Below are 15323 nucleotides of genomic sequence, written 5' to 3' on the forward strand. Positions count from 1 at the left end.
CCAGCTTTTAGTTTTATTGATCATTGCAATTGTTTCCCTCATTTCTTTTTTGTTTGTTTCTGATCTGATCTTTATGATTTCTTCTGCTAACTTTGGGGTTTTTTTTGTTATTCTTTCTCTAATTGCTTTAGGTGTAAGGCTAGGTTGTTTATTTCAGATTTTTCTTGTTTCTTGAGGTAGGATTGTATTGCTATAAACTTCCCTCTTAGAACCACTTCTGCTGCATCCCATAGGTTTTGGGTCATCGTGTTTTCTTTGTCATTTATTTCTAGGTATTCTTTGATTTCCTCTTTGATTTCTTCAGTGATCTCTTGGTTATTTAGTAGTGTATTGTTTTGCCTCCATGTGTTTGTATTTTTTACAGTTTTTTTTCCTGAAAATCATATGTAGTCTCAGAGTATATGTGGTTGGAAAAGATACTTGATGTGATTTCAATTTTCTTAAAATTACCAACACTTGATTTGTGATCCAAGGTATGATGTATCCTGGAGAATGTTCCATGAGCACTTGAGAAGAATGTGTATTCTGTTGTTTTTGGAGGGCATGTCCTATAAATATCAATTAAGTCCGTCATGTTTAATGTGTCATTTAAAGCTTGTGTTTCCTTATTTATTTTCATTTTTGATGATCTGTCCATTGGTGAAAGTGGGGTGTTAAAGTCCCCTACTGTTGTTGTGTTATTGTCAGTTTCTCCTTTTATGGTTGTTAGCATTTGCCTTATGTATTGAGGTGCTCATATGTTGGATGCATAAATATTTACAATTGTTATATCTTCTTCTTGGATCGATCCCTTGATCATTATGTAGTGTCCTTCTTTGTCTCTTGTAATAGTCTTTATTTTAAAGTCTATTTTGTCTTATATGTGGATTGCTCCTCCAGCTTTCTTTTGATTTCCATTTGCATGGAATATCTTTTTCCATCCCATCACTTTTAGTCTGTATGTGTCCCTAGGTCTGAAGTGGGTCTCTTGTAGACAGCATATATATAGGTCTTGTTTTTGTATCCATTCAGCCAGTCTGTGTCTTTTGGTTGGAGCATTTAATCCATTTACATTTACCATAATTATTGATATGTATGTTACTATTACCATTTGTTAATTGTTTTGGGTTTTTTATTGTAGGTTTTTTCCTTCTCTTTTGTTTCCTGCCTAGAGAAGTTGTTGTAAAGCTGGTTTGGTGGTGCTGAATTCTCTTAACTTTTGCTTGTCTGTAAAGGTTTTAATTTCTCTATCAAATCTGAATGAGATCCTTGCTGAGTAGAATACTCTTGGTTGTAGGTGTTTTCCTTTCATCACTTTAAATATGTCCTGCCACTCCATTCTGGCTTGCAGAGTTTCTGCTGGAAGATCAGCTGTTAACCTTGTGGGGATTCCCTTGTATGTTATTTGTTGCTTTTCCCTTGCTGCTTTTAATACTTTTCTTTGTATTTAATTTTTGATAGTTTGATTGTGTCTTGGCGTGTTCTCCTTGGATTTTCCCTGTATGTGACTCTCTCTTCTTCCTAGAATTATTTCCTTTCCCATGTTACGAAGTTTTCAACTATAATGTCTTCAAATATTTTCTCAGTCCCTTTCTTTTTCTCTTCTTCTTCTGAGACCCCTATAATTCGAATGTTCTTGCATTTAATGTTGTCCCAGAGGTCTCTGAGACTGTCCTCAATTCTTTTCATTCTTTTTTCTTTATTCTGCTCTGAGGTAGTTATTTCCCCTATTTTATCTTCCAGGTCATTTATCCCTTCTTCTGCCTCAGTTAGTCTGCTGTTGCTTCCTTCTAGAGAATTTTTAATTTCATTTATTGTGTTGTTCATCATTGTTTGCTCTTTAGTTCTTCTAGGTCCTTGTTAAACGTTTCTTGTATTTTCTCCATTCTATTTCCAAAATTTTGGATCATCTTTATCATTACTCTGAATTCTTTTTCAGGTAGGCTGCCTATTTCCTCTTCATTTGTTTGGTCTGGTGTGTTTTTACCTTGCTTCTTCGTCTGCTGTGTGTTTCTGTGTCTTCTCATTTTGCTTAACTTACTGTGTTTGTGGTCTCCTTTTCTCAGGCTGCAGGTTTGTAGTTCCTGTTGTTTTTGGTGTCTGCCCCCAGTTGGTGAGATTGGTTCAGTGGCTTGTGTAGTCTTCCTGGTGGAGGGGACTGGTGCCTGTGTTCTGGTGGGTGGGGCTGGATCTTGTCTTTTTTGTGGGCAGGGCCACATCCAGTGGTGTGTTTTTTGGTGTCTGTGAACTTAGTATGATTTTAGTCAGCCTCTCTGCTAATGGGTGGGGGTTGTGTTCCTGTCTTGCTAGTTGTTTGGCATGGGGCATGCAGCACTAGAGTCTGCTGGCCGTTGGGTGGAACTGGGTTTTTGTGTTCAGATGGAGATCTCTGGGAGAGCTCTCGCTGATTGATATTATGTGGGGCAGGGAGGTCTCTGATGGTCCAATATCCTGAATTCACCTCTCCCACCTCAGAGGCTCAGGCTGGAGCACCAAGACCCTGTCAGCCACACAGCTCAGAAGAAAAGGGAGAAAAAAAGAAAGAAAATAAATAAAAATTAAAATAAAAAATAATTATTAAAATAAAAAAACAGTAAAAAAGAGCAACAAAACCAATAAACAAATTCTCCAATGATAACAAGCTCTAAAAACTATACTAAGATAAACATAAAACTCAGAAACAAATCAGTCGTAGAGAGCAAACCCCAAGTCTACAGTTGCTCCCAAAGTCCACTGCCTCAATTTTGGGAACATTCGTTGTCTATTCAGGTATTCCACAGATGCAGGTACATCAAGTTGATTGTGGAGATTTAATCCGCTGCTCCTGAGGCTTCTGGGAGAGATTTCCCTTTCTCTTCTTTGTTTGCACAGCTCCTGGGGTTTAGCTTTGCTTTTGGCCCCGCCTCTGCTTGTAGGTCGCCCTCAGGCATCTGTTCCCCACCCAGACAGGACGGGGTTAAAGCAGCGGTTGATTAGGGGGCTTTGGCTCATGCAGGCCTGGGCGAGGGAGGGGTACAGTATTTATAATTGTGATGCGGGGCGAGCCTGCAGCGCAGAGGCTCGTATGACTTTGCACCAGCCTGAGGTGTGCTGTGCGTTCTCCCGGGTAAGTTGTCCCTGGATCACGGGACCCTGGCAGTGGCGGGCTGCACAGGCTCCAGGTGGGGGGAGGGCACTGTGGATAGTGACCTACGCTTGCACACAGGCTTCTTGGTGGCTGCAGCAGCAGCCTTAGTGTTTCATGCCCATCTCTGGGGTCCAAGCTGTTAGCTGCGGCTGGCGCCCGTCTCTGGAGCTCGTTTAGGCAGTGCTCTGAATCCCCTCTCCTCACGCATCCCCGAAACAATGGTCTCTTGCCTCTTCGGCAGCTCCAGACTTTTCCCCAGACTCCCTCCCGGCCAGCCGTGGCGCACTAGCCCCTTCAGGCTGTGTTCACACCGCCAGCCCCAGTCCTTTCCCTGCGCTCCGACCGAAGCCCGAGCCTCAGCTCCCAGAACCCGCCTGCCCTGATGAGCAGACAAGCCTCTCAGGCTGGTGAGTGCTGGTCGGCAACGGTTCTCTGTGCCGGAATCTCTCTGCTTTGCCCTCCGCACCCCTGTGGCTGTGCTCTCCTCCGCGGCTCCGAAGCTTCCCCCCCGCCCACCCCCATCAATGAAGGGGCTCCTAGTGTGTGGAAACCTTTCCTCCTTCACGGCTCCCTCCCAGAGGTGCAGGTCCCATCCCTATTCTTTTGTCTCTGTTTTTCCTTTTTTCTTTTGCCCTACCCAGGTACGTGGGGGAGTTTCTTGCCTTTTGGGAAGCCTGAGGTCTTCTGCCAGCGTTCAGTAGGTGTTCTGTAGGAGCTGTTCCACATGTAGATGTGGGGTTTTTTTTTGTATTTCTTAGGAGGAAGGTGATTTCCTCATCTTACTCCTCTGCCATCTTGAAGGTCCCTGGAATAATGTCTTTAAGATTCATAATTTGAGGATATTTTGCCACGAGGAGAGATTAGAGATGAGAAACAGTTTTTTTTTTTTTTTTTACAACTCAGTATGTCTTGGCTTTTACTGTTTAAACATTTCTGAATTCATGTCTCTCTTCTCACTTTTAATCCTAACAGTGAGAAGATAACAGGTGGCCCTTCAAATATTCTATCTGAAAATCTCCTCAGCCAGGTCATCTGGCTCACTGGGTACTTTTCCCACCCTCCCCAGTCCTGCAGGGGCAGCGTTACCAACAGTGCCACTCGTGCATAACATGGGGCCTCTTTCCTCCAACTTTCAATAACATGTCCTTCCTTTACATCTTCATTAACAGCCTCCCTGAGGCCTTTCAGGATCTCACTAACACTTTTCTCAGGAAGGCTTTAGGGCTTTACCTGCTTTCTGGTCCCAACACTGATGTCTCAGGCCTGTTGGCACAAGCTGACAGCTCTGGGCTTATGCAAGGTGCATTTCTCTCCAGGCTGGTCTCTCAGTGGAATACTTGGGCTCCCTATGGCACAGTGCTTGGTTCTAAGAGTGAGCATCCCAAGAGAATCAGGCAGGAACTCAGGCTTATTTCATGACTTAGCTTCAAAAGTCACATAGTGTCACTCTAACAATAACCATCAATCCCCCCAGATTCAAGAGGAGAGAAGTAGTGTACATCCCATCCCTTTGGAATAAAATTGTCAAAATCTTATTTTAAGAAGAGTGCTGGATGGGAGGTTGTAATCTGTCACACACCTTTTAGTCATTTTACTGTTAAAGGATATTCCTGTGTTCTCCCATTTGGGGCACAACAGCACTACAAGTATCATTTCAGTTCATGTCTTTTGGAGATTATGTATTTACATTTATGATATTATCTAGGAGTATAATTACTGTATGTTCAGACACGCACATGATTAGAGAATAATGCCAAACAGTTTTCAGAACTGGATATACCGTTTTACACTCCCATCAACCAGGTATTTACCCTCCATGCAAATACTTGTAATTGTGTAGGTTGTTAATGGCTAGCAATTCTTGCCTCATTTTCCTGTTGAGAGGTGGAGTCTAATTCTCTTCCTCTTGAATCAGGGCTGACCTAGATGAATTCCTTGGCCAATAGACTGCAGCAGAAGTTCTGCAATTTTACTCATAATAATAGGAAGCATCTCAGCTTCTCTTGGGACATCTTGAAGGCCCCTCACTTGGAACTCTGGGCCACCATGTAAATAGTCTGACCACCCTCAGACCATGAAGCTAGGGAGGGCTAGTTGACAGTATCAGTTAATCCCAGTCTTCCAGAAAACCTTCTATGCCAGTCACAAGAGTGAAATTGTGTTAAATATTTCCCACCAGCCCAGCCACTAGACCCCTTCAGTTCCATGTAGAACACAAGATTCCCCCATGTAAGGCTGCTGGAATTCTTGAAACATGAGAGGGAAATTGATGTGTTTTACTCCACTAAGTTTTGAGGTATTTCATTCTGCTGCAGTAGATAACTGGAAGAATGTTATTTCTTTCTTCCGTTTTCTTTAGCCATTATGGTGTACCTGCAGTAATATTGCATTGTGCTTTTAGTTTGCATTTCACTGATGACAATAGTGCCGAGCAACTTTGCGTATGTTTTGAGAATCTTCAGTTAAATGCTTGCTCACTTTTTTTCTTCTTTCAATTTATACTGAGTTTGTCCTTTTTTGATAGTTTCTGGATTTTTCCCATTACATTAAATGATGTAAAGTTGGGGATTTTAACATTTCTCCTTTAATTTTGTTTGCTATTGCTTTATTCATTTTAAAACTGGATTATTGGTGTCATACAGATTTAAGATTGTGGAGTTAGGATTTCCATATCTATTGGCCTTTGGGTCAGCTATCTTTTGCCTCTCTATTCTTGTATAAAGAATTACACCACAACTAGTGGCTCCAGACAGGATATATTTCTAACAAGCATATGGACTGGACAAAATTTATGGTCAAAGCCAGGCTCACTGATGCATCTGCAGTCAGCTATGGGTCACCTAGGCCAATTCTGCTGATCTTGGCTCAGCTCCCTTACAAGTTATGTGAAAACTCTGCTATCCTTCATGTGATTTTCATGCTTACAATTCTTTTCTATTCCTTGATCTGGATAGTTTTCATGGAATATTCTAATGATAGCTCCAGAGAAATAAGACAAAATAGAAACAAGCAACACTCTTTCAAACCTTTGCTGGTAAGAAATCTGCTAACATCCTATTAGGCAAGATAAGCGTGTCAGTCTGGGACCAATCAGGAGACAAAAATGACATAGTTGTTTAAATAGAAGTTTAATGTAAGTAATTATGAAACTATATTAGGAGAGCAATCTATAAAAAGGAAAGATAACTAATGGATAGCCTAGGGTTTTGAGAGAGTCCTTAAGGAAGAACAAAATTACAGAGGAAGGGTGCCCTTTCTAGAGCTAGGGGTCAAATCTCATTAGAGAAGGTGATTGCTTCTGCCAGAGCTAGTCCAGTTTTCTGGCAATCAGGTGATAACCTTCAAATGTGCAGGTGAGTCAAGCCTGGTGGGTAGACATGCAGTGGGATTTGGGATGCCACTGTAGTTGGGAAACAGGGAGCACACCGAGTCCATGTAGAAGGTCCATGAAGAATGACCATCAGGGCAAAGGAGAATCGAGGCTGGTAAACAGGCACATAGAGGGTGTCATGGCACCTCTCTTGTTCATGAAGCCTGAAGCACATGGTTTCCATGTCACGAGAGCGGGTGGAAACAACCCTCCAGGGTGCACTTAAGCCTAGGCTAGTAGGAGTTTGTGCAGTGCGTTCCTGTGGGCATGAGGCTAGGAGCATGCAGTGACTGCATCAGAAGATACAGTGTCTATATCAAGAATATGCAGGGTTATTTGGAAGATAACCCTCCACCATGCAGACAAGCTAAGACTTATCAGTAGGCACACAGAGGGAGGTGGAGCGTTGCCCTTGCTGTCAGTCCTGGAGCATACACTCTATGCATCAGGAGGGCCCTGACAAGTCACTAAGGTCAGGCCAGGGCTGTAAGATCACTGAGGGATGCTACTCTGGGCATGTGACTCGGGCAGAAATTCCCTGGATGTCCCCACTTGTGACCATAAACAGACTATGAAGTAAGAGGCAAGAAAAAGTAAAAATTTAGAACACTCAAACTTAGGAGTTTTTTCTTCCTTCATTGTCCTTTAGTGACCTTTGATGACAGAGTGTTGTGCTCACTGTAAAGTAGAAATAATTACAATGTCTCGTCCATTATTGCAGAGCAGGTCCTGAGGGAGAATTCAGAGTTGAAAAGCAATAAATTGATGACCAGTGCAGATTGTCACATGGCAAAGCTTATATACAAGGTGTGGGGAAATAGACTGTACCTCTTTAGTGAGAAAGAATGCAAAGTCGTAAGACAAAAAGCAGTTATACAAATAGAGTTGAAGATTCTGGGCAGTCAGTGCAATCAACCACAAAGCAGTGCTTGGTCACAATTATTTACAAACTTTCCATGTGAAAAATATGATCAATTTTCTCCCAGTTTCCCCCAAAGTTTCATTCAGTTGCATCAAGTTCATATTCCAGAATCTTGTGATCTATATTAAATCAATGTATGATTCCTTGTACATGGTTTGTCATGTCCTGAAGAATTCTTGACAAAAAAGAAGTTATCTACTCACCCCATCCTAAACCTTAATAGTGCAACAAGGAAAAGATAACTACAGTAGAATTTCCTACTCAAGAGTGGGGACAATGGACATGTAGCAGTTATTGTTTTATTAGTATTCAGAAATCTAGCTTGGGAAATCATGGCAAATACCCCAAGTTTGGGGAATGTTTTTCATTTTGACCTTAATTATAATGCCTGGGAGTAGTTCCTCAACCCATTTTTTTGGACATCTTTTGTCTCTGGTACTTTGAACATAAATCCTTTCTGGTTCCACTCCTTGATCACTTCTGAAAAGGATGCTGGAAATTTTGAGACTTTTTCATGTTTTTTTAATCGTCATTCTGTCTGCAGAAAGATGTGAGACAGGGTTTTTTTGTTTGTTTGTTTTCATTTTAAACAGTATCAGTCCATTTTAGTCCAGGCTGGAGAAATTAGCCAATTAAATTCCCTTAGAAACTTGGTGGGTTGTCTATAAATGTGATTCCATTACACATCACTTACCAGAATCCACTCGTATAATTCCCTTAGAAATATGTATGCTTCTCTCCCTAGATAAACCCATTTTGGGCATGATATGCTGATGCATCACACAATGTTCTTAGGATTATGGAAGCTCTTTTTTCCTAGCTGAGATAATATCCTACACATTGTCTTAATTCACAAGCATTTTCCTGCCACATCCTTTTAACTTTCAACTCCATGACATATTTTCCTTTGGGAGTAGGTTTCTAAAATAAATTTATTTATTGATTTATTTGTGGCTGTGTTGGGTCTTCATCGCTGCATGCAGGCTTTCTCTAGTTGTGACGAGCAGGGGCTACTCTTTGTTGTGTGCAGGCTTCTCACTGCGGTGGCTTCCCTAGTTGCGGAGCACTGGCTCTAAGTGCATGGGCTTCAGTAGTTGTGGCACACAGGCTCAGTGGTTGTGGCTTGCGGGCTCTAGAGTACAGGCTCAGTAGTTGTGGTGCATGGGCTTAGTTGCTCCGCGGCATGTGGGATCTTCCCAGACCAGGGCTTGAACTCGTGTCCCCTGCACTGGCAGGCGGATTCTTAACCACTGCACCACCAGCGAAGACCCTTTAGGAATATTTTGCCATCTAGAAATTTTGGAGATTATACTTTCTTATCAAACTCATCAAGTTTTCTTTGTTCTTTATTTTCTATAAGTTCTGCTTTATCTTTTCTAGTTTGTTTCTTTCTCATAGAAGCTTATCATTTGTAGTTCTTAAGAGCAAACTGAATCTTCAGTATTTCATATAGCAATTTAAAAAATTCCAAGTGTTCATTAGGCACATTTTTCCTATTTTCTAATTTAATTCAGGTGATAGTCTTCTGATTGTTTCACTACTGCAAAACACTGGTAGCTGTATTTCAAGCCTCCTAAAACAAGTTCCTTGCCATTTTTCAGCCTTTGCGATCAGTTTGTTTTTCCAGTTTTTTCAGCATCTATCCATTGTCAGATACCAAAGTCAATTCCATAGTATAGATTTTTTTGACAGTGTCATATTTCTAGTACCCGTTTCTTATCAGTTATCTGTTTTATATAATAATGATGGATAACATATCATCTCCAAACATAATGACTTTACAAAATGATTTAATATTGCCTGTGTGTCTACAAGTTGACTCATTGTCCTGTTCTCTTTTGGGTTAACTTCTTCAATCCCAGTCAGATGAAGGTTGGTTCCTTTACTCTGTAGATTTTCCTGGTCTTTCCCATCCTTCCACCCCATTTTTGGAAGTCTTCTGATTATTGGCTTGTCTATGACAGGCTTGATTGGATTAACCCATCTCTCTTCCATGTGTTTCTTTTATCTACATGTCTCTAAAGTCCTTACAAAAGGATATCTCAGGCATATTCTCACAAGTACTGCAGAGAAGCAAGAGAAAAAAAATAAAACACACACATACTTCATCAAGCCCCTGCCTCTGCTCAGTCTGCTATCTTTTTTTTTTAAATTTCACAGAAACAAGTAGCATCGACAAGCACAAATTAGAGGGGTGAGAAAATATACTCCAACTATTTAGTTCAATGAGTTTCAAAGGCCATAGATACAGTAAGAGGTGCACAGTTGAGGTCATCAAAACAGTCTTTTAACTATGCATATTCACCATGTGAAATATGTTTCTTTTTCTCTAGTAATGACTTTTTTTTTTGCTTTAAAATTGAATTTATGATATTAGTCTAGATAGATCGACTTTCTTTTTGTTAGTACTTTCATGGTATTCCTTTTTCTCTTTGCTTTTAACCTTTCTGAGTCCATATACTTAAGGGTTTTTTTTGTTTTTTTGTTTTTTGTTTCTTGGGTTTTATTTTTAGCAGCAAAGTGTTTTTATGGGTTTTTTGTTTGTTTGTTTTCCAGGCTGATGCTCTTAGTGCTTTGTTTGGCATATTTAATTTATTTACACTTATTGATATAACTGATACCACTCATTTTACTCTTTCTTTTCTCTTTGACCCATCTCTTCTACATTCTTTTATCTCGTTGCCTTCATTTGATTAAATGAATATATTTTAGTATTTCATTTTGCAATCTACTAGCTTACTATTTATTCATTCTTTTACTATTCTTTCACCACCTACCATAAAGATTACAGCATAATTTTAATGTATTGAGTCTAAAGTAAATTACTATTTTTACCATTTCCACAATACCAATGGCACCTTCAAACCATTAAGCTCTATTTACTCCTTTCTCAACTTCTGCATTATCATGAATATGTCTATTGAGGTACATATTATTGGACTTTATAGGAACTTGCGGTTGTTGTTTAGCAGAGTCATTTTCAATTTTATTCATGATTGCTACCGTTTTCAGGGTTTTTCATTCCTTCTCACATTTCTATATTTCCATGTGGAATCATTTTCTTTCTGCCTGAAGCACATACTTTAGTTTTTATATATATATTTGTTTCTCATTTACTTATTCCTTGAGTCTATGAGAATACCTTTGTTCTTCTTTTTTTTTTTTTTTCTTTGCGGTGTGTGTGCCTCTCACTGCCGTGGCCTCTCCTGTTGCGGAGCACAGGCTCTGGACACGCAGGCTCAGCGGCCATGGCTCACGGGCCCAGCCACTCTGTGGCATGTGGGATCTTCCCGGACTGGGGCACGAACCTGCGTCCCCTGCATCGGCAGGTGGACTCTTAACCACTGCGCCACCAGGGAAGCCCTGTTCTTCCTTCATTTTTAAAGACAATTTAAAAGTAGAGTGTGTCATTGCTTATTCTGAGTGAATCCTCCAACTATTTTCTTCCTACAATATACCTAATGTACTGGTTTTCAGGGCTGCCATAACGAAGTACTATAGACTGAGAGCTTAAACAAAAGAAATTTATTTTCTCACAGTTGTGGAGACTAGAAGTCTAACATCAAGGTGTCAGCAGGTTTGGTTTCTTCTGAGGCCTGTCTCCTTGACTTGAAGGTGGCCATCTCCTCGCTGTGTCCTCATATGGCCTTTCCTCTGTGTCCACAGGCCCCTTGCATCTCCAATTGTCGATTTCCTATTCCTGTAAAGACACCAGCCAGATTGGATTAGGGCCCATCCTAATGACCTTAATTTCAATTCCTACCTAATAAACCCTTTAAAGACTCTCTCTCCAAATGTAGTCAGATTCTGAGCTATGGAGGTTAGGGCTGAAAACTTGAGACTTTTGTAGGAACACATGCCAGCTCCCAACACCTATATAACTGAATATTTCTGGAAATTCAGTGATAATTGGTTCATTTGAGATTTTATGTAGCATCCATTAATTCTATAATGAAAATAATAGTTTCTCAGAGCAACAGAATCAGATAAGACAGATATCTAAAAATTGAAGTGTTTTCCTAAACTTGTAGGCAAAGGTATATTTCTGAACTTTTAAAAGACATTTTCTTTTTCTCTCAGTTGACAGCTAAATGTAAATGTAGCATTCAATATAAGTATATCATTGCAGTATTTACTGGTGAAAGTTTGTTCCTGATGCCTTAGGGTAATAATTTTGTTTATTTTTGTGGTCATATTTATTTGAGATGTTCATAAAACTTATGGAAACCCTTGTCTCCAAAATAAATAAACTGTATACCTACATGGAAAATTATGTATACAATATAAATACCTCACTACATTATAGGTAGATTAAAAAACAGCCTGGATAAGAACTAAAATTTGGTGACCAATTATTCAGTGGCTCATTTCTCTGTAACACATTTCTTCCCAATAAATAAACCACACAAGTATGTAAAAACTTACAGATACTTATATAACAATGAAAAATTTTTTTCCTGTTAGGAATAATCCCTGTATATTTATATGGTTACAAAAGCAATTATGTCAGTATTTAAGTGTGATTAATATGTAATTAATTAGTATTTTATTATCTCAAATATTTTCAACTTATGAAAAGTAAATATTAGTAAATGCCAAAATATTAGGACAAAGTTGATAGTTCTGTATGCGGGGAGGTTGGCAGTTACCCACTCTGTCCTAACAATGTGTAAAAAACTGAAACAGGCTGAAATATCAACAACTCTTCCTGGATCCATAAGAGAGGAGGACACAGGGCAAAACCCTGCCACCAGTATCGTAGACAGAGAAAAACACAGGGGGTCACAGCTTACTGGAACAGAGACTTGGAGGCAGAAACTGCCACGGGAGCTAGTGCAGGGATAGTAAACCTGAACTGCCGTTGGTGAAGTGCTGAAGGCACCATGTGGATGCGTCTCCGATTTAAAAACTCCAGGGGGATCTAGTCATGGCAGGTGCATAATATTTAGAGATGTACCACCCAGAGCTTGACCACATTCCCACAGTAAATATCTGTGAAAAAAATACTCTCAGGCTTCTGGCAGGGGAAGGGGTAAAAGAACCATTTTTAAATATTTCAGAGCACTTTGTTCTTACTAAAGCCTGCTATCAGGGGCAACTAGTTAATCAGAGGCCAACCTGCTGGGGTATTATCGGAGTCTGACTAACCTGGTGAAAGGAAATGAACAACTTCAGCTGGATCTAGCCTTCTATGTGGAAGAAGGGAAATGCCCAACTCTGGACCACTCTAGCCATCCTGTCACACCTAAGAGAGGAGAAAAAGACTGAGAAACACTTAAGAATTTCACAGGCAAGGGACACAGGCTCACTAAAAGATTGAGACCTAATTATAGGACTGTAGTACTTTTTCTCTCTCCCCACACCTCATCACCACATTACTAAAGGCCTACTTTCAGTGGTGTCTTTTACCTAGTACACACTGTCCACCTATCACACAAAAATGACAAGACACACCAAAGGGCAACAAATGCAATTTGAAAAGACAGAGAAAGCATCCAACCCTGACCTGGTATGGATGTTGGAACTACCAGACTAGAAATTTAAACCAACTATGATTAATATACTGAGGGCTCTAATGGAAAAGTAGACAGTGTTTAAGAACAAGATGGGCAGGGTAAGCAGAGAGGTAGAAATTCTAAGGACCAAAAAAAGTACTAGGTATAAAAACACTATAACATAAATGAGGAATGCTTTTGGTGGACTGATGAGTAGAACACACAGAGCAGAGAAGAGAATGTCTGAATTAGAAAATACATCCATAGAATCCTCAAACCAAAAAGCAAAGAGAAAAATGACTAAGAAATATCACAATGGAATATGGGAATGTGGGACAGCTACAGGAGGTGTAACATAAATTTAATAAGAATACCACAAGAAGAAGAGAGAAAGGAAAAGAAGACATATTTGAAACAGTAATGACTGATACTTTCCACAAATGTCAAACACGAAAACCATAGATCCAGGAAGATCAGAGAATACCAGGCAAGATAGTTGCCCAAAAAACCCTGAAAAACAAAAAACAAACTAAGGTATATCTTTTTCCATTTACAGAAAATCGAAGATTTAAAAAAAATTCCTTAAAATAACCGGGGTGGGGGCTTACATATAGAGGAACAAAGATAAGAATTATATCTAACTTTTCTTCAGAAACCATTCAAGAAAGAAGAGAGTGGAATGAAAATATTAAAATGTTGAGGAAAAACCCTCACTACCTAGAATTATGTACCTTGCAAAATTATCCTTCAAAAGTGAAGAGAAAATAAGGGGTATCTCAGACAAACAAAAATGGAGGAAATTTGTCATTAACTGACCTGCCTTTCAAAAAAAAATATTCTTTACAGAGAAGACCTTGGATCTACATAAAGAAAGCAAGCATTGAAGAAGGAATAAGTGAAAGTAAAATAAACATTTTTACTTTTCTTATTCTTAATTGACCTAGCACATAACAATTTGTTCAAAATAATAACAATGTATTTGATTCTGTTTATTTATGTATATATCCTATGCATGTATGCATACATATGTGTGTGTATATATATATATGCTTATGTATACTTATATATAAGTGAAGTGAATGACAGCAATGATAAAAGAGATGGATGGGAGGAGGTATAGGAGTACTGTGTTTTTAAGGAACTTATACTGCCGATGAAGTGGTGTAATGGTATTTCAAAGAGAACTTTGGTTAGCTGTAAAAATATATTGTACAATCCAAGGCAACCACTAAAAAGAATACAATTAACATGCTAAGGAAGGAGAAAAATGGAATCATATAAATGTTTAAAAGCATACAAGACAGAAAAACAGTGGGGGAGACAAGAATAGGAATAAAGAACAAGCCCAATGAATGGAAACAGTAAAAAAAAAAAATAGTAGATGTTAACCCAACTATACTAATAATCATTTTGAATATCAGTGGTCTAAATGCACCAATTAAAAGACCGATTGACAGAGTGGATCAAAAAACATGAGCCAAGTCTACATTGTCTCTAAGAAACCTGCTTTAAATATAAAGACACATGCGACTAAAAGTAAATGGATAGAGAAAAATATTCCATGCCTACACTAAGCAGAAAAAAGCAAGAATAGCTATGTTAATTTCAGACAGAGCAGACTTCAAAATAAGGGATAAAGAGAGCATATTACATAATGATAAAATGTCAGTTCTCCAAGAAAACATAGCAATTCCTAACATGTATGTGCCTAACAACAGAGCCTCAAACTACATGAGGCAAAAACTGATAGAAGTGCAAGGACAAAAAGGTTAATCTACTATTAGAGTTGAAGACTTTGACACCCTTCTCTCAGAAATGGACAGATCCAGAAGGCAGAAAGTGAGTGAAGGCATAGTTGAACTCAACACCACCATCAACCAGCTGGATATAAATGGCATCTATATGCTACTTCATCCAACATAAGGGTACACATTGTTTTGAAGCTCACATGGAATATTCACTAAGGTAGACCACATTCTGGGCCATAAAACACACCTTCACGAGCTTCCCTGGTGGCGCAGTTGTTAAGAGTCCGCCTGCCGATGCAGGGGACGCTGGTTCGTGCCCCGGTCCTGGAAGATCCCACATGCCGCGGAGCAGCTGGGCCTGTGAGCCATGACCGCCTAGCCTGCGCATCCGGAGCCTGTGCTCCGCAACGGGAGAGGTCACAACAGTGAGAGGCCCACGTACTGCAAAAACAAACAAACAAAACACACCTTCACAAGTTTAAAAGAATAAAAATCATAAAATATCTTCTCTAAGATCTCAGTGGACTTAAGCTCCAAATCAATAACAAACATAACGAAAATTCCAACATGCGATGATTAAACAACACACTTCTAAATTATGCATGGGTCAAAGAAGAAATCACAAGAGAAATGTGAAAATATTTTGAACTAAATGAAAACACAATTTATCTAAATTTGATGG

The sequence above is a fragment of the Hyperoodon ampullatus genome, assembly GCF_949752795.1.
Source record: "Hyperoodon ampullatus genome assembly, chromosome: 20".
Lineage (NCBI taxonomy): Eukaryota > Metazoa > Chordata > Mammalia > Artiodactyla > Ziphiidae > Hyperoodon > Hyperoodon ampullatus.